At 33.1% G+C, this 23,189-nt stretch overlaps 1 non-coding gene across 2 annotated transcripts in view; it reads right to left on the reverse strand.

The window, feature by feature from the left end:
• The window catches only part of LOC147834000 (uncharacterized), a 146,244-nt gene continuing 123,055 nt past the window's right edge, over nt 1-23,189 (reverse strand). The window contains exon 4 of one of the 2 annotated variants that reach the window (XR_015507791.1): nt 1-1,481. This is a non-coding gene — a transcript (uncharacterized LOC147834000). The remainder of the gene's footprint in view (nt 1,482-23,189) is intronic. The other variant, XR_015507799.1, reaches the window with a different exon arrangement.

Raw genomic sequence — 23,189 nt, forward strand, 5'->3', positions numbered from 1 at the left:
CAATAGACTTGTGAGTGTGTTTATTTGGAGTTATGCTTATTTATGAATCTGAGTGCTTTATATTTGGCTCTCACAGTCATTGCGAACAAGTGGCGCCTTTTTGATTCAAATTTATGAGGTATTTTTTGCTGAAGCACGTGCCTGAAAAGTGTCATCTGCATCATCTTGTGGAAATGAATACAGTTGAGCAAACAATATCCCACCCATACAACTATTTTTAAAGCAACACATATTTACAATTGAGTAAAACAGCACATGAATATATTGATTTTAAGGATAAAAAGTGTAAGTTTATAAGGGATTTGCAAACATAAATGAGTTAAAGGACACATACTGTGTGTCATATGCAAGTGCATTGTGGCATGTGTAACAAGCTGTATATGTATAAACCCACTGGTCACTTTATTAGGCACATCTGTTTAACTGCTTGTTACTGCAAATAAGTGAAAAAAGGAATCAGATGGCACAACGTCATGCATAGAGTAGCATGAGAGTAGCATGAATTTCAGTTGTACATTTACATTCATTAAGAAAGAACGGTATAAAAAAATTTAACAGCCTTATCTAATGTTTATATATTACTGTAAGTAGTACTGCATAACAGCATCAATACTATAGTAAAAATAGTCTAACAATTTCTATATTTGTTATAAAAAGTTTTTTAGTACAAATACAAATGGGCAACTAATACTTTGATCCTCACATTCTATATGAATTTCCTGCTTTTTTGTCAAAATTTTCCCATTAATGTTTCTACATCTTATATGTCAGAGAGCTCAAAACATCAAACATGGTTTCTTGGATATAATGTTGAGGTCACCAGACTAAAATGGATCCAAAGTTTTTAGATCTCAATCCAATGGAGAACCTTGGAAATAACTGGAGATTTGCATCATGTATATTCAGCCAACAAACTTGAAGCAACTATAATGCCGTTATGTCAATATAGACTAAACTCTCTAAGGAATGTTACCAGCTCCTTGTTGAAACATTGTCTTGAAGAATTAAGGAATGCAAAAAATGGATCTAACCTGCTAATAATAAGGTGTACCTAATAAAGTGTCTGGTGAGTACAAAAATACATACACACACACACAGAGTAATATTCTAGCATTATCATAGACCTCTGTTTGTGATGCATAAAAAGCCACTAGTCTTACTGTAAGTATTTATTAGATGTGCTTTTGCACTCCACTATTAATATTCTCAGAATACATGTAAAGATGCAGCTTATGTGAGAATGTTCCTTTGAGTGTTCACACACATCCTCTGGATTACTGAGACTATAACATATACAGATGCTTATAAATGCTTTAGCAAAGAGCTGCCCACCTAGTGGTTTGCTTTGATAAATATGGTGCACCATGTAAATGCACATAATCTCTGTGAATGTCATAACCTTGCATGTGTAACATATGGAAGAGATGCAGTGTCTATGCTCTTTAAAATCTGCCTGCTGGTCACGATTGAGCAAGAAGTGTCTGCAAAAAAAAAAAAAAATGGTAACAACCTCAAATGTGAATAAAATGAACTACCATCAAGTTGTTAGTGCGACTTACACCTTGGGTGTGCATTATAATCTAGAAACTCAATGGTCTATAATCAATTATTCTGCTTAAACAATAAAGAATAATTGCATAGTTACCACACCTATAAAGACATTATAAAAACTTTTAAATTTCAGGACATTTGTCAGGTTTTAGGCCTCAAACAGCTCCTATTTGTAGAACCAGTTTGTTAAGCCAGTCACACCAAATGAGAAGCGAAGGTTCATACGGCGTCTATGACAACTTGAGGTATCATACACTGGATGCAAATATTCTATACTCTGTAATAATGATATTTAATACAGGACTTCAGATAATACTTTGTAGTATGGCAGGAATATAAACAGCACTCGGGGTCGTATCTGGGTGCCAAAGACAGACACTGAAATGCCCAAGTGTTTTGTGTGAACACTTGTAGAAAAGAAAAATGTATAGAATTGTAAAAGATATGGCTTCCTTTACCCAACTCAACTAATGCCTTTCGTTTTGACTTAGTAAACTGTGAAGTAACTGAAATCATTAAACGTAGTAATATGGAACTGCAAGTATGAAATGTAAAATAGTCCCTGTGGTCTTGATGTGACAAAATTAAAGGGTAATTAGTTATCAGGCCCTTGCTGAGCTCATCCTGTATACACATACCTGCCAACATTTGTCCCTGAAAATTCAGGAGACCGTGGAGGGGGTTAGATTCGGATGTGAGGTGTCTGAATAACAATGTTGAGAACCGGCTACTGTGTACTGTGGTGTCCGTAACTACTATGAAGCGTGAATCGGGGAAGGGGGGGTTGAAATTACGGGAGTTTTCCGGGAGAAATAACAAAACGGGAGGGTGGCGGGAGATGGGTCTGAAATACAGCAGACTCCCAGGAAAAACAGGAGTGTTGGCAGGTGTATGTATAAACAATATCTTCTGAAATAATTGTTGTAATATGTGTTGATATTTTGCAATTCTTAAATTCATAATAAAAAAATAAATTATTATTATTATTTGTTGTTTTAAGATTAAGGCAGTGGAGTTTGCTTTTGTTTAAATTGCACAATGATCCCAGTAAACATTTTTTTCTTAGCCGACAACTTATGTTGACTTAACCAGGAAATAATAGTCAAGTTACTTAAGTAAATGTATTACCTGGACATTTTTTTAAAGTAAATTCAACTAAAATAGGAAGTTTTTATTATTATTTTTTTTCAGTTAATGCAGTCAACACCTTCCTGTGACTATTTTAATTCTTTGTTTATCTTAAAGAGCCCATATTATGGGTTTTTGAAAATTCCCCTCCATGTAGTGTGTAACACAGCTCTAAGTGAAGTGAAGTATCCAGCTAAGGCTTAAATCTGTAAGAATACAGTGTTTAAAACTGTTGATTCATCTATAAAAGAGTCGACTCATAGTGCTTCAAACGAGTCGCCTTGATACCGAGTCATTAGGTGTTTCGCCATGACGTACGAACAAAACCAAGTTATTCACGTGCACGCGCAAACCCGGGAGATTTCAAACCTGAGGCCCCGCCATCTGACGCAGAAACCCAGACACACACACACACCCACAAACACATGCACACAAACATGCCGGTCGATTGAAGTCACACTGCAGATGGATATTATCGAGGGTCTACCTAAAGATGTACCATCAGCATTATAACCAAGCAGTTGGAAACTACTGGAAACTTCTGGAAACTACATGCTACAAAGAATACATCATCTGCGTTTGTTAAAGGAAGGATCAGTAAAGAGTAAGTTAACTTACTGATGGACGTCAGGATGGGTTTCTTCCTTCATTTCTCAAGTGTAAGTACGTGCGATTAAAGCTGTTGCCTCGTTGACTCTAGCTTGCAAATGTGTTTAGTTGTGATTTGTTACTTGTAACCGCGTGTACTGTATCAAGTTAACTGGCTATATTCTCTTATCGCGTGCAAAGTCACGTTAAAAATGCGACACTAGTTGCTTTGTTTATGGAGCTCCGTGGTAGAGGTCTGCATTCCCGCGGCTGTCCCCACGCCAGATTTCTGCGGCGCGGGAATAAATTTCCGAATAAATCGCGGGAGCGGTCGGTAACGGGTTTAATTTGGGACGGGAGAGGGCTGTCTGGCACTATCACGGATATTGCTATGCGAATGAGAAAGAGAGCTTTGCTTGTGTGTCTGCTTGGTGCTTGTGTGTGTGTGTGTTAGTGCGCGCGTATGAGAGAGAGAGAGAGAGAGAACTTTGTCTGTGTGTGTGTGCTTGGTGCTGTGTGTGTGTTTATACAGACAGCTTGGCTGTCTGGACTGTATAGCTGGGTGATTTTTGGTTTTGTTCTCCCCCGCTCTTTAGCGGGATCGGGTGCGGCAGGCAGAAAACGGGCCGGGTCGGGCACCGGGACAACAAATTCTTCATATAAGCGGGAGCGGTCGGGTTCAGGCTAAACCTGGCGGGTGCGGGCGGAAGCGGGAGCGTTGACGTCCGGAGGTGTGTGTGTGGCAGCTAAAGTCCACGCCTACACTATCGAGCGTGTATGAACTGTGATTACTTTTATATTGCTGATTAGCTGTTTGGCATTTCACTCTCTGACTGAAGGCAGTCGACCAATCGCGACAGACTGTCATCGGTCCAATCAGCGCAGATTAGCTTCGCGCTAAGGAGGGGTTTTGGAACAAATGAATCACTGGACGATTCATACAGGAGTCGCTGGGATAATTAGGTAAAAATAAATGCAGATTATAAGACCATGAAAGTGTTTTTTGACCTTGCATGCATATTAGACTGTTGTTGGAGACCCTTACAACCAAGATATGACCCTATTTCATGTATAATATGGGCTCTTTAAACAACTGCACACCTTATAATATTCATCAGCCAAGCAGAATCAAGCATTCATCAGCCCTGTAATATAAGTTAGGTTTATGTTTACTAGGTTAGAATTAATGATTGCCAAGTGTTTACCAAGTTAGAAAATGTATTTTCATCTACCATTGTTCAGATAAACTTTTTTTCATACAAGTCTCAAACTACCTCAAATACGTATATAAACCCATTGTTTTCTGACTTTTCTTTCTTTTATTTATTTGCCATTTTCATCTTTCATTTCTGGTACAATGATTAAAACAGGGTGATGGAAGACATCATGCTTGTGACAGCAGTGATTGACTGAAGCATTTCTGCCATCCCACACGGTAAAGCTCTGAGTCTGGCATCTTGGCATTGGGATTTTGAAGACTTCAGAAGCCACACACATGCAGATGTGCAAATGTTCATGTCTGCCTGCTGGCAAAATCTTGTGCCGCTTGTACTGCTTCAATAATAAAGTTGGTATATATACAAACAAACTATAAACAAATGATTTGGGTCTAGAAATTACAACTGAAGTGATGTAAGTCAGGGATTAATTGCATAAAAGGCTGCAATTAAAAGTTTACTGTTGTGGCACAGTGTTGTTTTATTCAGTGTTAAAAATCTGTCTTGCAGTATTAAAATCGTTAAATCTTTATTAGTTAATAAAGTTAACTGCCTAATAAAGTTAATGTTAATAAATAATATTAGGTAGTTAACTAATAAATATTTAACGATTTCAATATGGCAAGACATGTTTATTTTTTTCAATGTAGTATTTTGCTCTTTTTGGGTTTCATTTATGTTCATTAGCCAAAATTCTAACTATTAACAAAAGTGCAATATTGTCTCAATTTTACTAAAATAACCATGGTGTACACCATATATAAGAATATACACAAATATACTTTTTAGAAACAATAAGTCCTGTATGAAACTGAATTGACTTATAAATCCTGCATCATTCACTTTGTTTGAATTTGAAACAATACTGTGGTCTGATATTTACTGTAATCTATGTCAATTGCTGATTTGACTCTTGCATAAAAAAATAATAGTAAAATCATCCATTCCTGCTTTGAAATGCTCTCAATTTGCTCAAGTAATAAGAAACAATGAATTTATAGCTGTTTCTCTTGCTATTATTGAAAGAATGTAGGAAGGGCTGTTTTATGAGACATGCTGAAATAATTATCAAGCAAGAGCTGCCAAATTTAGGAGGGAAACTAATGCAGAAAGCTGTAAATCTTTACATTGTTTTGCATATTATTGACTCTTCATAAAATGTGAACATTTTGAAAGACTTGAGAGCTATTTCCACATTTATGTTTAAATAATGGCTTGCATGAAACTACTTAAACTGGTGGGATGATCTGACTTTAAAATAAAGAAAAAGGAAAATATTCTACCTGGCATTTTAATACCCTAATAATGAAACATCTTGTTTGTATGTGTCTTATATATGATTGTTTTTTCCACCCCCTCAGGATTACAGTACATGAAAATACACTGCTGTTTCTCAAATGAGCCTTGAGAATTAAACCAGTGAAGGTATACTGGCAATCGACGAAATATAAGAATTATTCCACTGTATTTGCAAAGGAATGTCAGCGAAATCCCTCAGTTGTAGAACAGATAATCCAGGATTGCTTTTACGGAGGACGCTGATGCTCAAATTCTAGCAGCCGAATGACTGAGCAATAGAACTGTATTTTACCTTTTATGCAACTATGTTTCTTTGTTGTGATCCTTTTATCTGATCTAAATAAGATCCTTTCATTAAAACATCCCAAACAGTATATGTAGGCTGTGTTGTATTGATTAGGTTTTACACAAATCCCTAATTCTTTCACAGAAGTCCAAATACAAATCCTGTTGCCATTCCTTGTAATCTAAGACCCAGCATGACGTGTCACATGATCTAGTCTCAATAAAGCTTAAATCGGTTTAAAAAAAAAGATAAATATAAACAATCTAGATCGGAAACTCTAATTACCTCAAACAAAACTGCAAACATAGCAGGAGGTTGAACTTTCATTATATATATTCATTATTTTGGACCCTTAGGTTTAAACAAACTATAAAAAGAGAGTACAAAGGTAGCTCTGCTTTATCTTCCATCTCTATCTATCTGAATTAAATGTTAGACAAAGAAAAATATATTTAAAATCTACCATTTAAAAGTACTATCAAATAAAATTATACTTTGCCTCCTGTTTCAGGACTACTGACTAATAACAATATGTTTTTTTTTTACATAACAATTGCCAAATAAAAGTATATTTATTACCCTGGGGGGAGGGAGTTGGGGGGGGGGTCGCTTGATGATTTCCAAAAGTCAAATACATTTTATTATACTATTAGAATTATCATATTCTATCCATAACCCACAGAAGATAAAAATAGAAGTTAATAGTTTATAGTGTAAAAATAGCAACAGTCAGCCTTTAATTTTTTTGCCATAGAATTGGTCTGCTTACATTAGATTAACAACACAGCAATAACATCACCTGCAGCAGGTGTGGTTAATATTAAATTAAACTAATTAATAAATGACTATAAAAATTATATGGTTGTTAGACTCTTGAACTTTTTTTCTGTTGTTAACATCCTCATGTTTATTTAGGCCTATTGTTGTATGCGCAATGTTTGGATATATAACCAGAAAATAGTGGGGAGTCACTGGCATTGTTATTTTGGGGGTCGCGTGCTGAAAAGTTTGGGAACCCCTGCTTTACAGCACAATTAGCAAATTAACAGTAAAGGTTTGTGTCTTGTTTCAGAACTATATTATTTTTTTATCTTTATACAAAACTTTTAGCAAATAAACATGTTTGCTTTTCTACACTTGTAGCAAATAAGATACATATATTGACTCTTTCATGGAATACATTTTGTCCTTTATACACCGCTATTAGTAAATTGTATTTTTTTAAATCCCACAATCTAGAGTTCTGTCGGCAAATAGAAATATTTCTTATTTCTTTGCCTTTTTTTCTACAGTGCTTAGTTAGTTTTTTCCATCTTTTTAGATTACTTTACAGCACTATTAGCAAGTAAAAAGTAAAAGTTTTGCGTCTTGTTTCAGAACTATTGTTTTTTTTTTATTTTATAGATCTTTATACAGCACTATTAGCAAATAAACATGTTTGTGTTTTTCTACACTATAAGCAAATCCAAATACACACTGCTTTTTAGTACACTCTCAGAAATAAAGGTACAAAATCTGTCACTAGGGTGGTTCCTTTTTAAAAAGTACACTTTTGTACCATACTGGTGGACATTAGTATCTTCAGGGTAGACTTTTGTATCTTTAAGGTTCACTTTTGTACTTTTAAGGTTGACTTTTGCCCCTTTAAGTTACTGTGAGGTATTTGTACTTTTTAGGTATCAATAAGTACCTTTTAAAGAACGGATAGGAAAATGTAACTTTTAAAAAGGTACCGCTAGTGATAGATTCCGTACCATTATTTCTGAGAGTGTAGGGCTGCACAACTCTGGCTTTAAGGAGGAGAATCATGCTTTTTTTGCTTAAAATAAGGATCACGATTTTCTCATGATTCTGATGTCAAATAAAGGTTAATAAGAGCAGGCTATTATTATTGTTATTTCTCAAATATATAGTAAAACAACAATAATAATAATATGTGCAGGTCTATTTTTAGTCAATATGCAAAATTTTACATAGACTTGGAATGGTAGACTTGAATAAAACTTTAATAACTTGAATAAAACTGAAAACTTTATATTTGTCCTGGTTGTTAATGTACATTAAAGTGATTATAAAAATTTGTCCCATACTTGAGCTCATTTGTCCTATTTTGACTGCTATGTCATCATAAATTATGAAAATAACTCATAAGGATTTAAAACCAAGCAAAATCTGACAGAAGTGAAGTCATCTTTCACTACTGACCTACTGTAATGTTGTTAAATAATGAATACAGGTTACAAGTAACTTTTATTCTAAATCCTGAACCTTATTCGTGAATAAAAAAGTGGCGAATAAAAAGAAGTGAAGCACCCAAAGGTAATTCTGAAACATATTAGTGTTCATTTTAATACTAATTATTTTAATACTAATTAGGTTATTGCTGTTAACAATGAATTTACAAATGTACTATTTTACAAGAGAAAATACAAAAATTAGGAAAAATATTAAAATATTATTATTATGTTTTATTTATTATTATTTAAATGGCCAAATTTACACTGAGAAAAGTTAAATGTACTAGCCAGTTTTTTATTTTCCTAACAAATAACAATAGACCACAATATTTCATTTAAAACTTTAACAGATACATTTTTTTCTAATGATATGAAATTATAATTTTGTTATTATTTATTTATTTTAAATAATTAGTAAATGTTTTTGGTACTTTAAAATTATGGGTATGATGCCCACCTGACAAGCTAATTCAGAAAAAAAACAATGTCAAAAGAAAATGAATAACTGCAAAAAAGTAAAATTTTTGAGAAAAAAGATCCACCCCTTTCACCAGGCTGCCTATACGGGCCTGCAACTACTCACTTATTAGACCATTATTTTACTGGTAAAATTAGACATGTCAATATTCCCTTGCATTATATTCAACGGATATAGTAGGTGTCCATGTTGCAGAGTAATGTATATAAAACAATTTGAAGACTTGTGCGACCGCCTTTTGTTTCTCTCCTGAACTTGAAAATATAATTGGCTGAATTTTGAGATGTTGGATTAAGATCGTGTGGGCGGTCAAATCAAGATCAGGATCCTTTTCCGATCAATCATGCAGCCCTATTGCTTAGTACAGCACTATTAGCAAATAATTTTTTTTAAATTCCCTAATTCTACAACCCTATAAGCAAACTACATTTTTTTTGCCTTTCTTTCTATGGCCCAGTTTTGTTTTGTTTTCTTCATCTTTTTACAGAACTATTAACAAATACAAAATGTTTTTCTAGCCATTCTAATTATCTAAAGTGTCATTTTAAAACAAATTGGAATTTAATTTGGTCTCTCTCACCTCACACTAGATCTGCTGCCATAATTACCTCATACAGAATTGTAATTAAAAAAAAAGAAAAAAGCAAGAGGTCGAACTTTCATATAAATGTATTTATGTATTGATCTTAATAATTTCAGCCCCAGAGGGTTAAACAAACTCCAAAGTGGAAGCAGAAGGGTAGCTCTGTTTTTTTCCAGCTTTACTGGGATTTGGCTCAATTGGTATAGAGGTGCGCTGCTAAAAGAGAGAGCTGGGGAAAACAGCCTCGGGCAGCGAGATGAGGATTTGACCTGCTCTTGCAGCCCGGCGGAGAAAGACACAGAGAGAGACAGAGACAGAAAAAAAAGCCTGCTTTCCCACACTCTCCAGGCTGTCTGTTTTTAAGGCTGGATATACAGCGATGCCCCTATAGGTGTGTGCATTTCCAACACACTGCCGGGCAATAAGTGCGTGAGGTGTTGAACAATCCAAACCCTGTGCTGCGGAGTCCACCTCAAGGCTCAGCTTACAGACGCAAAATTAAACAAATAATAATAATTAAGAAAAAGCTCAGAGTCGCTGCGCAGCGAGGCCTCACACGTTCAGTCCAGTCACGCAATGCAGCTGGACGTGGCCCTGGATGAGTTATTATGAGCCAACACTACTGTATCTGTGTTTGTTGCTGGAAGTTCAGAAGAGCGACTGACTTATATCCGGCTCCTTTGAACTTTATTCACTAGTGTGTTTTCAATTGATACTTTAGGTAGAAGTTGTGAAAATAAACATTTGAGTCATTTTCGGGAACATTTTAAACAGCTTTTAACCTATTCTGTCCATTGCAAGCAGTTTTAAACATGTCGAAATTACTCTTTTGTTAAATGTAATGCTAATTATTATAATGTTGTTGTGTCCGATTATTTTAATCAATGTGGGAAAAACAGTATTTCACTCCTAAATTTATCATTTATTTAAACAGCAATTTGTTCTAATTTAATTGAGCCTCTTTCACCAGAAGCATATGAAAAATCAGACTTTGCCTCTTTTTCCAGCACTATTAGCACAAGAAATGCTACTTTACTTTTAATCTATTCAAGTATTTTTACTATACAATATACACTGAAAAAAATTATGTCTGCAAAATAAAATGTTTACAACCACCTAACCTGCAGTGCAGCTTCACACGTCAAGTTTCGCTAAACATCATCTTTTTTTTCTCCATTAATTATTGACCTTCTCTACCTTTCAATTTACTGGTGTTTGTGGAGGAGAGTTTTGCTCTACTTTGGTTGTGATCATTTGATCGGTGAAGACCGGTGAAGTATTTGAACTGGAAGAAGAGGAAGATGCAAATCCCTATGCCATACAAGTCAATCATTAACTTGACGTACAATCATACAAACATTAATTGAGCCTCTTTCTCCAGAAGTATACATACAAATCTGATTTTGCCTCTTTTTCTAACACTAGTACAAAAACAAATCTTATTTTACTTTTAAAGTATTTATGTATTTTACGTATTGCTTTCACTAACACTATCACTATATATTTCTTCAATTTGACTTTTTTGTTTTTAATTAACAAACTAAAAATCTTACTCTTTTATATTTCATTTAAAAGCTCAAAAAACACAGCTTTTCAAAAGAAACAGTGCAGTTTTACACGTCAAGTTCCGTCAAACATCATCTTTTTTTTTCTCCATGTATTCTCGACCTCCCCTACCTTTCTATTTTCTGGTGTTTTTGGAGGAGAGTTCTGCTCTACTATGGTTATGATAATTTGATCGGTGAAGACACAGATATTTGAACTGGAAGAACAGGAAGATGCAAATCCTCCCATAAATCCCTATGCCATACAAGCCTCAGCCGACGGTGCAGTTTAATATCTGCAGCCATGATTAAAAAGAGAAGGTGAAGCTCCATTGTAGTAATAAGAAGGATGAATGTGCAACACAGGGGCTGGGGGGAGGTTTCTTTTTTTCTTTTCTTTTTTTTTTTTTTTTGATGACCTTTCATCTTCCCATGTCTGTGATTATAATTCAGAGGATATGAAATCTGACAAGGAACTTTTGTTGTTCCTCTAGGCTCCAAATAATTTCGAATATTGATTCACATTGAGGCATTTTAAAGGGTCACCTGAAAGCATTGTGCGTTCTCAGCGCAATACAAAACACTGCAAGTTTTGCATATAAACAACACACATATATATATATATATATATATATATATATATATATATATATATATATATATATATATATATATATATATATATATATATATTTATATATATACATACACATACAAATAAGAAATATTATTTAATAGGTTTCTTATGATTTTATTTGATCAGCCAACAATATACTATTTAAAATGACAAGAATTAACAATTTCGGCTTTATTTTTCTGCTGTTTGAGGCTTATGATCATAATAATCTAGCCACAGCTCAGGAACTAACTACTTTGATGAACCATTGTAATATGACAACCGACATGTCAAATTAAAGGACCTATTAGATTTTAATGTGATTAATCACTGTAGACCTACACTGAAAAAAATGATTATTTGCAAACTGTTGCAAATGATTTATATGGGCTGAATTTAAACAAGCAAACTAAGTTAAACATTACTAATTTTTATTTGTTTCAGCCCATATAAATAGTTTCCAACCACTTACTTTAAAAAAAAATGAGTAAATCCAGTGAATCCTTTTTTTTTTAGTGTACCAAAGGAGCAAGTGTTGGGCCCACTAGTGTAAAAACAGCAAAATAGCACAAAAAATACTATTTTAATATTTAAGTGTATCCATTTTTAATAAACTGAAGCATATTGAACCTATAATACATGTTTATAAAAATATTTACTTAGATTAAAAAAAATAAGTTTGCAAGTTGTAAAGTATTGCAAATGAAAGTGCAAGTGTGTTGTAAAAAAAAATTAGACGAAACAAAGTAAATGAAATAAAATACAAATAAGCAAAAAAATAAATGACAAGGGCACAGATTGGACACTTGTGGCATTATATGACTTAAGACTTTAACCCTTTAACTGCCCCACAAAAAAAAATTTTTGGATTGCATTTCTTAACTCCTATTGCTGCTAGATAAAACACTCAATGCATTTTTTCCCCACCAAAACATCCCATAATTTCTAAAATATCAGCCTCAACCAAATAGTTGATATGTCATGGTAATAAAACTAAATAAAACTCTCTTTATTGCATTTAGTTAGTCGTAATATTTTGTCCCTCACTTGTTGATATTGTATGTTTGCTTATGTGTTTAATTCAAAAATAATGTTACTCTCCTCCCCCTTAATTGACCATCTTTTAGATTGTTGTTGTGTATTTATTATCGTTTTCAGCCATTTGTCATGTATAAATTATACAGAGCTGAATGAAATGTGGAGTTTTTTCCCCGTAGTTGTGAATTGTATCATGTTTAATGGGGTTTACAGTATGCATTGGCCATGATTTATACGTATAGGCTCGTCTTTGCTCTTACATTAACTAAATATACAATAGCACTATTCGTGGGGCTCTCCAAGAAACACAGGGCCCTAAGTGACTGCCTATATTGCACACTTGAAAATTTGACAGTTTATGATTTATAGTTTTGTGTTTGATTGAATAAAACATTTTTTACAGAACAGTTTAGGATGAAAATGTTGTCATGTAGATTTTTTGCATAAAACAAAAAAGGTGGGATGTTTTTAGACATGTATGTTTAGGATTAAACAACACAGTACCAATGATCCAACTTCTGTCAGCTGTTTAACATCCAGATGCATCCACATTAAAATATATGGTAAAATATACCTTTTTAAAATTGTCCTACAAACTGAAAATGTAGTAAATCAAAGTGAATTTATTTATCCTCAAGTCTTGAGTATCAAATGAATTCACAAATGATAAAATAATAACAAATGCAAAAAATTATTACAAAAACTAAAGAAGTTGCGGACTCTGGTGCTGTCACTGCAGTGCACTTCTTTCACTTTCAGAGAGCGTCTAGACTCAGTCTTAACCACCATTCAGTTCAATTCAATAGGACATTAAGACATGGATGAGTCTGTGGGTCGATAGTGTCAGCAGAACTATAGCAAACTCTCTAATGGAAACCAAATTGGGTAGCTGTTTTATAGCAGCGCAGCAGTGGCAGACGCACCCAGGTTGAGGCCAATAGACTAAGGTCACGCAGGTCAGAGATCAGAGCATTCTCCTATCATAAGACAGACGTCAGATTTACAATTAGACAGGCAAGTACGAGGCACACATATTCACACACACACACATGCACGCACACATTTGTTTTTGTGAATTGTGGGGATATTACATATGTTCCCATTGTTTTTATACTGTACAAACTGTATTTTCTATTGCCCTAAACCCACCCTACCACTAAACCCAACCCTCATGCAGGAAACTGTGTGCAATGTGCAGTTTTACTTTCTGAAAAAACTCATTCTGTGAGATTTATATGCTTTTTGAGAAATGAGGAAATCAGTACTGTCCTCACATTTCACCACCATTTTGTAATACCTGTACAATACCTATGGCATTATACAGATATGTGTCCTGATATATCACAAAAACACATACTGTACATACACACACATACACACAATAAAATCACATGCAAAAACAGGTTTAAGGTTTAGGTTTTTAGAGGTTTCTAACACACAGTAACATTTTACTCTTCAAACCTTATTGCTCTGACAAACCTTTGAGTTATATTTCAGGGTTCTTTATGTTGAAAATTTTCTGTTTAAAATTCTTTATTACCCGCCTTTTTGTTTTTCAAAACTGTCACTGACCAAACACCTCATTCCTGATTTTCTGGAGCTAGTACACTATAAAAAAGGGTTGTTTACAAACACTAACAACAGTATTTAGGACCATATCATTCTGAAGAAACCTTTAGGATGAAACATTGTTTAGAGTAAAATAAATGTAAAATAACAACATTTATGGAGCACAAGCATCAACAACACATGCTGTTAACACTCCCTGAACAGGTAAATGGTTTCCTTTCTTAAAATGTCTACATATTTTTACTTTCAAAATTGCCCCTACCAAATGTCCACCACTCCAAAAAAAAGTGAAAGCTCTTACTTGGTTTATCACTACAATTTGTTACATTTTTTAAAAACGGTAAATGACAAAAATTATAAAATATCCATTAATTTAATCTTCATAATTATAATTGCTTTCACACAAATGGAAAAGACACTGTCTTAAATGAAACTCAATTTTATATTAAAGAAGATGTGATTTCCATAAAGGCTTGAACGAGAGAAACTGGCACTAAAAGTACAATATACACCATAAATAGTGTAATCCTTTCCTAAAACTGTATGTTAAAGGATAGTTCACCCAAAAATGAAAATATACAGACTATTTACCCTCCCACAAGTGGTTCCAAACCATTATGACTTTCTTACTTCTGTTTAACAAAAAGAAGATATTCTGAAGAAAGCTGAAAACCTGTAACCATTGAATTCCACAGCAGGACAAAAATTAATACAACGGAAGTCAGGGGATACAGGTTTTAAGCTTTCTTTAAAATATCTTCTTTTGTGTTCAACAGAAGAAAGGTTTGGAACAAGAAAGGTGACTAAACAATAACAGAATTTACATTTTTGGATGAACTAACCCTTTAAATTAAACATGTTTATTTGTTTATGACGGTTTATGTGCATTAAAAGACCAAAGAAAAATGTATAACATAACATACGAGTAGTGCCAGACGAAATCTGCGGGCATTTTTGCTATTTCTGCTGAGAATTTTGTTAAAAATTTGTGGATTTATGCGGAATGGTTTTGGGAGAATCATTACTAAAAACTTAATATATGTAGAAAATAATATAATAATATGATAAATAAATAATAATAAATAATAAAATAATATAATAAATAAAAATAATAATAATAATATAAAAAAATACATTTAATGTTTACAATGCAAATCCAAATAGATCAACTTTATTTGGTAAACAAAACCAGTCTCATATAATTTATCTTGTAAAAGACAGAAAATATTATTTTACAAACTGTTTTGTAAAATAATAATTTGAAAATTTTTATATTAATCAATAATATTAATTAAATAATTTAAAAACTGAATAAATACAAATTTACACACATTTACAGAATTAATGATTGGCTAAAAATCTGTGGAAATCTGCGGAATTCTGCACGCGCATATTCCGTGTGGGCCTACATATGAGATATATAACATACCATCATTTTGGTTTTGCAGGATCCTCTCAAGTCAGTTTTACTGCCAAGTTTTTACATTTGTATGTATGTGTGTGCATGTGAAATGACTTCCTGTCACTTATGTCAATAAAAAGCTGTGTGTCTGTTCTGGGATATGCGAGGAAATTAGGCTCTTGAAGTGCATGGCATGAATCAGCAGTCTAGTCTCAGAGTCACAGTGGCGGACGAAAGCAAAGGCTTAATAATATAAAGCATGTGAAGGCCGTCCCTCTTCTGTCACCAGTTACAGTTAAATGTCACTCTGACATTCCCACATCTAACACAACACTACCTTGGACTTTCCAGGTGCGGCCAAGCCTTTTTGTTGTGTTATTTTGAAAGATCATTTGCAATGCCTTCCCTTTAAACAAATATTTTAACATTTTAAAATATTAAATGCAAATAAAGGGGGGGATTTTTATGGTTCATATAACATTGGTCAAAGTGAAATGTCAAAATATGGGTGAGATTATGTTTCATCATTCAGTGCAACAGAAAAGAAAAATACAATGTTTAATGTCACCTGTACTTAGTAAAATATAGAAAAGATTAAGTGATCATAAATATTAGATTTTAGATTATTAAAAATCTCTCTGATGATTATTATGAATGTGACTTTTTATTGAAGATTATTTTCCTAAATACAGAAAAAAAAAAACTTTCCTGACATGATTTTTAAGTTAAGTTAAATTAAATTGGACATGCAGTAAAATGTTTTTAAACAAATTATAGCTGTAAATGTTATTATTTTGCTGCTTGAAAACCCTTTTTGTTTTTGACCCATATATTAAAGGTTTGTTTTGTCTTTAATATAAAAAATATATAAATATTTATATGGTTTGAAAATTTAAAAAAGTTTTACCTAGAGCTTGGTAAACATTTGTAACAACTTTAATGGTTAAAGATCTAGAAAAAAAAGAAGCTGCTAACATAAAACCTAAATCTCCAGGCTGACGTTATGATTCCTGATTACAATCTACTCCAATTCCACCCTTTGTTGGGCTTTTGTGTGCTTCAAAACCAAGTAAGCTACTTAAGAAAACAGCCCTCGCTGGGTCAACTGAGCTCACAGACAGTGTTTAATTACAGTGTGAGATTCTAATGGAGCTTTTAATCTTTAGAGCTTTGTGTTTAGAAATGTACAGTGCTTTCTTGACACTTACAATATCAGTGTTGCAGCTTTGAGAAATGTTCAAATACTTCTATAATACGCACTTATACGCATCATTTGTGTTTCATTCTGCTCAACACTCCAGCTGTCATTGTTGCTGCCCCCTGGAGAGAGTGACTATGAAGTACCTAAATTGGTAATGACAGACGAACAGAAACACAAACAAAGTGTACATTTACATCATGGAGTTTTTGCTTTGGTGCTTTTAATATGTTTTGTTACATTAATGCAGCAAAGAGAAAGTTTCTAGAGCTATTTTGATTGTACAGTTCCCATTTAACCTTCTGATACCTTGTGTCATGGTCAAAAATATTTTTTATTAAGTAAAGTCAAAATATACAGTAGATTAAAGTTCAGTAGATTAACATTTGGCATTGAATTGTATGGTTTACTTTATAAAACATAAACATAAATTGTACTAAATAGCATAAAGTACACTTTAAAAAACTAGCATGTTTCAACCAAAATTTGGGTCAATAAACTCTACTGCTGGTTTATTTTTTCATAATATTTTTAACGATAAACTTTACCAGTGGTCACATTTTCTTTTGGAATTTGGGGCATTTTTTTTAAATATACTAAATAATTATGCAAATCTAAAATCTATTTACAGTATTAAATGTCAACCATTTTTAAGCACATTTAGAATGAATAAACGTTGTTGCGCTCGATAGGATTTAATAAAGTTCGTTTGTCATTTGTTTTCAGTGCAGCCATTTTTGTGTGTACTAAAAAGGCTTTTGAATGAAAAAGTGTATCCTAAAAATACAAAAATATCCACAAAAAAATAATAATAATAATACAGCAGCATTACTGAACTAAAATGTAGTATTTTAAATTTAATTTGAATTTTAAGAAATATATTTGTGTCCACCATCCAAACAAAACCAGAAAATTGCAAGTTTTTTAGCACTTGGTATCTGAACACATTAATATTTATGCAGCAGTTATGATAAATTATATTATGAAATATGAAAATGCATTGCATTATTTGTTTGCAAATTTTTTTTTTGGGGGGGGGGCACGTCTATCGTTTTTGTTTGGTCAACCACTTATTAAACATGAAACTTGTGACTTAAATTGTTGAAATTATGAAAATCATAAAGCTTAAGAGTGCAGACTTAAGTGTGACCTATTTTAAAGAACACTCTTATTAGATAAAAAAAAGGACAAACATATTTTATGGTTTCATATTTGATGAATTTCTAAAACATTACATTCTAAAACTGTGCCAAAACAAGTTAAGCAAATCGTCTAAATAAGTTGCATTATTTGTTTTAATGGCATTACAATTTATTTTTTTTTACATGGCAAGTGCTGAAACCTATACCAAGTTTTGCAATATTTTAAATAATAATAATAAAAACAATAGCAACAACAACAACAAAAATAACAACAACAACAACAATAATAATAATAATAATAATAATAATAATATTTTTAAGTATTTAGCCCCTGAAAAAAATTGAAAACAGTGACTCAAGTATAAATTAAATATATTATGTACTCAAATATTATTATTTTTTTGTCATTTTTTCACCACATATTTATTGTGGACAGCCAAATCACTTGAAGCTGTAAACATATGAGCCGGTTGCTAGAGTTATCGCAGTTATCTTCAGCACAAACCCATGAAATCTTGACAAAAATTAAGAGATGCATCTAAATGATGATGTACTGCTCTCTCCCTATCTGACCATCTCTTTCAACTCCCTCATAAGCAGCTGAGAGCAGCAGATATGAGGCCAGCTGAACGCCGGCCGGCCGTCCAGAAATGCTTTCCTTCACAACAATGAATAAAGAAGTCAAGGTGAAATTCCCAGAGAAGCTGTAACTTTTCAACATGCAGTTGTATAGTCAGATAGATTTACACGCTTCCGTGACTGACTAACAAGGTCAAGAGCAGGAGGCTAATAAAAATGGGGCTGAAAAAAAAAGAGGAGAAGAAGAGAGAAACAGAACTCTTCTCTCGCCTCCATCCGTCGCTTGCCATCCACTGTATTAAGCAGAAAATCGCAAGATCCAAAACGTTAAGAGTTAAAACCACTGTGCGATTGCATGCAGATGAAAGGAAAAATCTTGGTAATCGCACAAAGAAAACAGAAAACACGGTTGCATGCAAACTCCGAGGACACTCTAAATCCGGCGAATCTTTTTCTTTCGGCCTCCTCGCTTTCTATTTTCTCTCACACGCTGACCTGCGGCTTCCGATGTCACAGACACATTAAAGGCGAGTTTATTATCAGGCCGGAGAAAGACAACACACTCAGTGCCTGAATTATGACGACAGTTGGAAATCCGTTGTCTCAAGCATGAAGCCAAATGGACTGTATTTCTTCTCTCTGTAAAAACATACATCACCGAGGGCTGAAGGGCAGACTCTCAGTAGGTAAGCGTTCTGTAGTCGTGGCCCTCACTTAACCAGCACTGGGGGCCAGATCACTCTGATAAAGCAACTATTTAACCCCGACTTGAACTCCCACTGAAAATACAGCCCTCATATGGCACTATCTCACAGAGGTCGAGAATAAAACAGCGACGGGAAAGAAAATATCACGTGCGTCCGATGAGCCAGGGAAAGCAAACATTTGCTCAAATTCATAAGCTTGTTATTTGGGTTTGCCTAAGATCTTATCACCTATCCTGATCCTAAACACTTACAGATAGTAAATATTGTCTTGGAGGGGGGACTTCTCAAACGTCTCATTTTTGTCACCCGATTTATCAGTCAACTGTCTATGCATTATTGTGGATATCAAAATTAACTGCACAGTCAAAATTTGATGATTTTTTTAAAGAGAGAATTGGAAATGTTTAATCTCACAACTTGCAAGAATTAAATTCAGTGCAAGAAATAGTTATCAGAAATAATTATAAGAAGATTTTTAACTGAAGTTTGTATTTTGCTATTTCAATATATTAAAATGAGTAAATTAAGTTGGAATCTTGCAATTCTGAGGTAAGAAACTCTCAGAACTCCCAGTTGTAAGATAAAAAGACAACCTTGCAAGACCACCTAAATAAAATAAAAATTGAAAAAACCTGAAATAAAAATTATTAAAACCTCTTAGAATTTTTTTTCATGTTTCTCAAATTATGTTTAACAGAGGAAGGAAAGTTTCAAAGTATGTCTGATAATATTTTTTCTTCTTGAGAAAGTCTTTTTTGTTTTATTTCAGCAAGAATAAAAGCTGTTTTTAATTTTTTTTTTAAACATTTTAAGGTCAAAGTTATTAGCCTCTTCAAGCAATAATATTTTTTGACAGTCTACAGAACAAACGATCATTATACAATAACTTCCCTTATTAACCTATCCTGCCTAGTTAACCTAATTAACCTAGTCAAGCCTTTAAATGTCACTTTAAGCTGTATGTGTCTTGAAAAATATCTAGTCAAATATTATTTACTGTCATCATGGTAAAGTTAAAGTAAATCAGTTATTAGAATTGAGTTTTTAAAACTATTATGTTTAGAAATGTGTTGAAAAATCTTTTTTCCATTAAACAGAAATTGGTGGAAAAATAAACAGGGGGCTAATTATTCTGACTTTAACTATGAATGTGAAATTGAAAAATAAATTGCAATCCTGAGAAAATGTCAGAACTTCAAGTGTCATATTTCAAATTTCCAAGACAAATGTTGAACTTGTTTTTCGTGAAATAAAGTTGACAAGTGGGATTGCCTTTAATCAAATAAAAGAACCAGACTTCTATTTTACAACAATTTACCTGGAAAATATTGCAGCCAACTTAATGTCAAAAGACAAGTATTTATTAAAAATACTTCTAGCAACCAGTAAGAAAACTGTGACTCAAAAGTGGCTACAACTCAAACCCCCTACAGAATGTCAATGGATGGATTCAAAACATCAAACATGGAGAGGATGACTTTTTTTAAGACTACAAACAGACAAATACCAGCAAAATTGGGAAAAATTAATTGTACTTATGCCTTTACACAGTTTAAACTGATCTTTATATGTTTTTGTTAATGTGACCTGTCAGTAAATATGTGACCATTCAACTGTTATTGAAGTTTCGATGTGTTATTATTCTTATTTTTATTTGTTTATTATTAAATAAATAAATAAAAGTATACAAAAACAACCAGAATTATGAAACATTTGGAAGTCTGAGAAAAAGTTATGAAATGTGAGATATAAACTTAATTAATTATTTAAATTATTTCATTATTATTAATTAATTTAATCAGTTTGAATTTGAATTTATAGATAAATAATTCATTTCACAAACTTATTAGTTTGCAGTTTGTTATTTTACAGATGCAGAATAGCAACAAATAGCATTTACTGGGCAACAATTCTGGACTTAAACTGTTTATCGCATCTCTAAACTTAGAATTGTGAATAAGGAGACAGTCATTTTAAATATTATTAAAATAATAATAAACTTCCATAGAGTTTCTGATAATAAAAAAATGCATAAATGCATAATGTGAACACACATTTATGAATAAATTATCCTGTCTGGATAGACACATCTAAAAGTCTCCTCCAGACAGCTGTCAATCAGGCGTCTGTCACTGGTAAGTTTCCCAGCGTTGGGCTGTGTGCTGGCATCCCTGCACTGTTTTCAGATAAACAGTTCCTATTACACTGCAAACAGTTCCCGCTGCCCTCCCCTCCCCTCCCCCTCCCAAAACACAGTCATAATTCAAAACAAATGATTCCAGGCTTTGATGAGAGCACTTTTATGGGTCACGGAGAGTGAACCTCCCTACCGACATCTGTTTGATTTTATCTACTTGAACTTTATCCTCAGCTGGAGATTTATCGGCCTGCGCTGGACCGAGCCTGTTAAAGTCGCCGGAACAGACGGGGGCCGGGGGTGATCGCCAATGACTGAGCAAGTAAACCAGTGGAGAAGAGCAAGTGGGTGAATTAATTATCTGCAATGAGGGAACGGGTAATTAGTGTGTGCGAGAGTGAGCCAGAGGATAGAGGATGAGAGGAATAATAAAAAGATGTCATAAGGCTTTCACTTGAATAATTGGGGTATATATAGGTTTATGAAATAAATGTATGTATTTCATAATATTTATGTACTGTAATGTTTAAATATTTGGAGCTGGTAAGATTTTTTAGGATTGAAGTGCTGTATTTATATTAAAACAAAAATAGTAAATATTTTAATAAAATATTATTTATATTATATATTTACTCTTTTATAAAATAAAATAAAAACAGTACTAAATAAAATATATTTCTGAAAATAAACATTACATATTTTGTATGCTTAAAGGGGTGACCTTTGTAAGTAAATAATTATTAATTTATTTTATTTATTTATTTATTTGGAGATAAATATTAATATTTATTTAATATATTATTTAAAGGTTTAGCATAGGACCTTGAATCAGGAATCAAACTCGGGTCACCGTGAGCATCAGATTGTAAATATCGACACACTAACCACTACAGTATTGGCACACTAAATATATATATATATATATATATATATATATATATATATATATATATATATATATATATATATATATATATATATATATATATATATATATATAATAAAATAAGGATATATTTAAAGTGAAAAATTCTTCTTAGTAAAACTTATATTCAAATCCCTAATAAAAAATAGGTGTGATCTTAATAAAAGTTAAGATCTTTCATCAGATTTTTAAAAGAACAGCATTCAATTGACAAAACACATTTCTAAAAAAAATAATAATAAAATAATAATAATAATAAATAATAAAAATAATGAGGATGATGATTATAGTTGATGTCTTTTACCAATTTGATGCATTCTTTGTACAAAAAAAACTTAACACCTGTCAAAACTTTATACTTAACACATAGCACAAAAAAAATGTAAAAAAGGTGTGTTTGAATAAAAGGTGTGTGTAAAATTCTCCATTCTGTTCACTGTGCTATTATCGTGTATCTCGTGTATGAGTTGTTCAGCTGCTGTACGTGTGGTTCAGGCAGCAGGTCAAAGCCCTGGTCAGAACGCTGAGATTCCCAGACTCTAAAGGGCCTATAACTCATTCCCAAGCCTGCCTTAGACCCAGTCTCCTCCTGGCTCTTTCCAGCTCTGAAATATCCTTTCAAAGGCCTGGCGCTGGAGACAGATACTGAGGTGTTTGAGATAAGGTTGGAGATGCATTAAGGGATTTTCCCTTTTAAAGTTGTCAAAGATTTTTTTTTCTTCTTTTCGCTTTCTGTCTCTCTCTGCAGCCCCTTTTCAGTCATACATTTTTTTCCCAGAGGCTTGTGAAAGGAAACTGAAAAAATAGGTGAGCCAAAAAAAGAGAGAGAAGCAGCATATTAAGCACGGGGGCTTAGGCTTGTGGTCACTTCACAGCTCATAAAGGATATGGAGGGAGACTGTGAAGAGCGCCCAAATGCTGAGACTTAAGGGACACGCTGAAGAAAAGCTCGGCTACATTTAAAA

This window comes from Danio rerio, chromosome 14, assembly GCF_052040795.2.
Source record: "Danio rerio strain M-AB ecotype USA chromosome 14, GRCz13ab, whole genome shotgun sequence".
Classification (NCBI taxonomy): domain Eukaryota; kingdom Metazoa; phylum Chordata; class Actinopteri; order Cypriniformes; family Danionidae; genus Danio; species Danio rerio.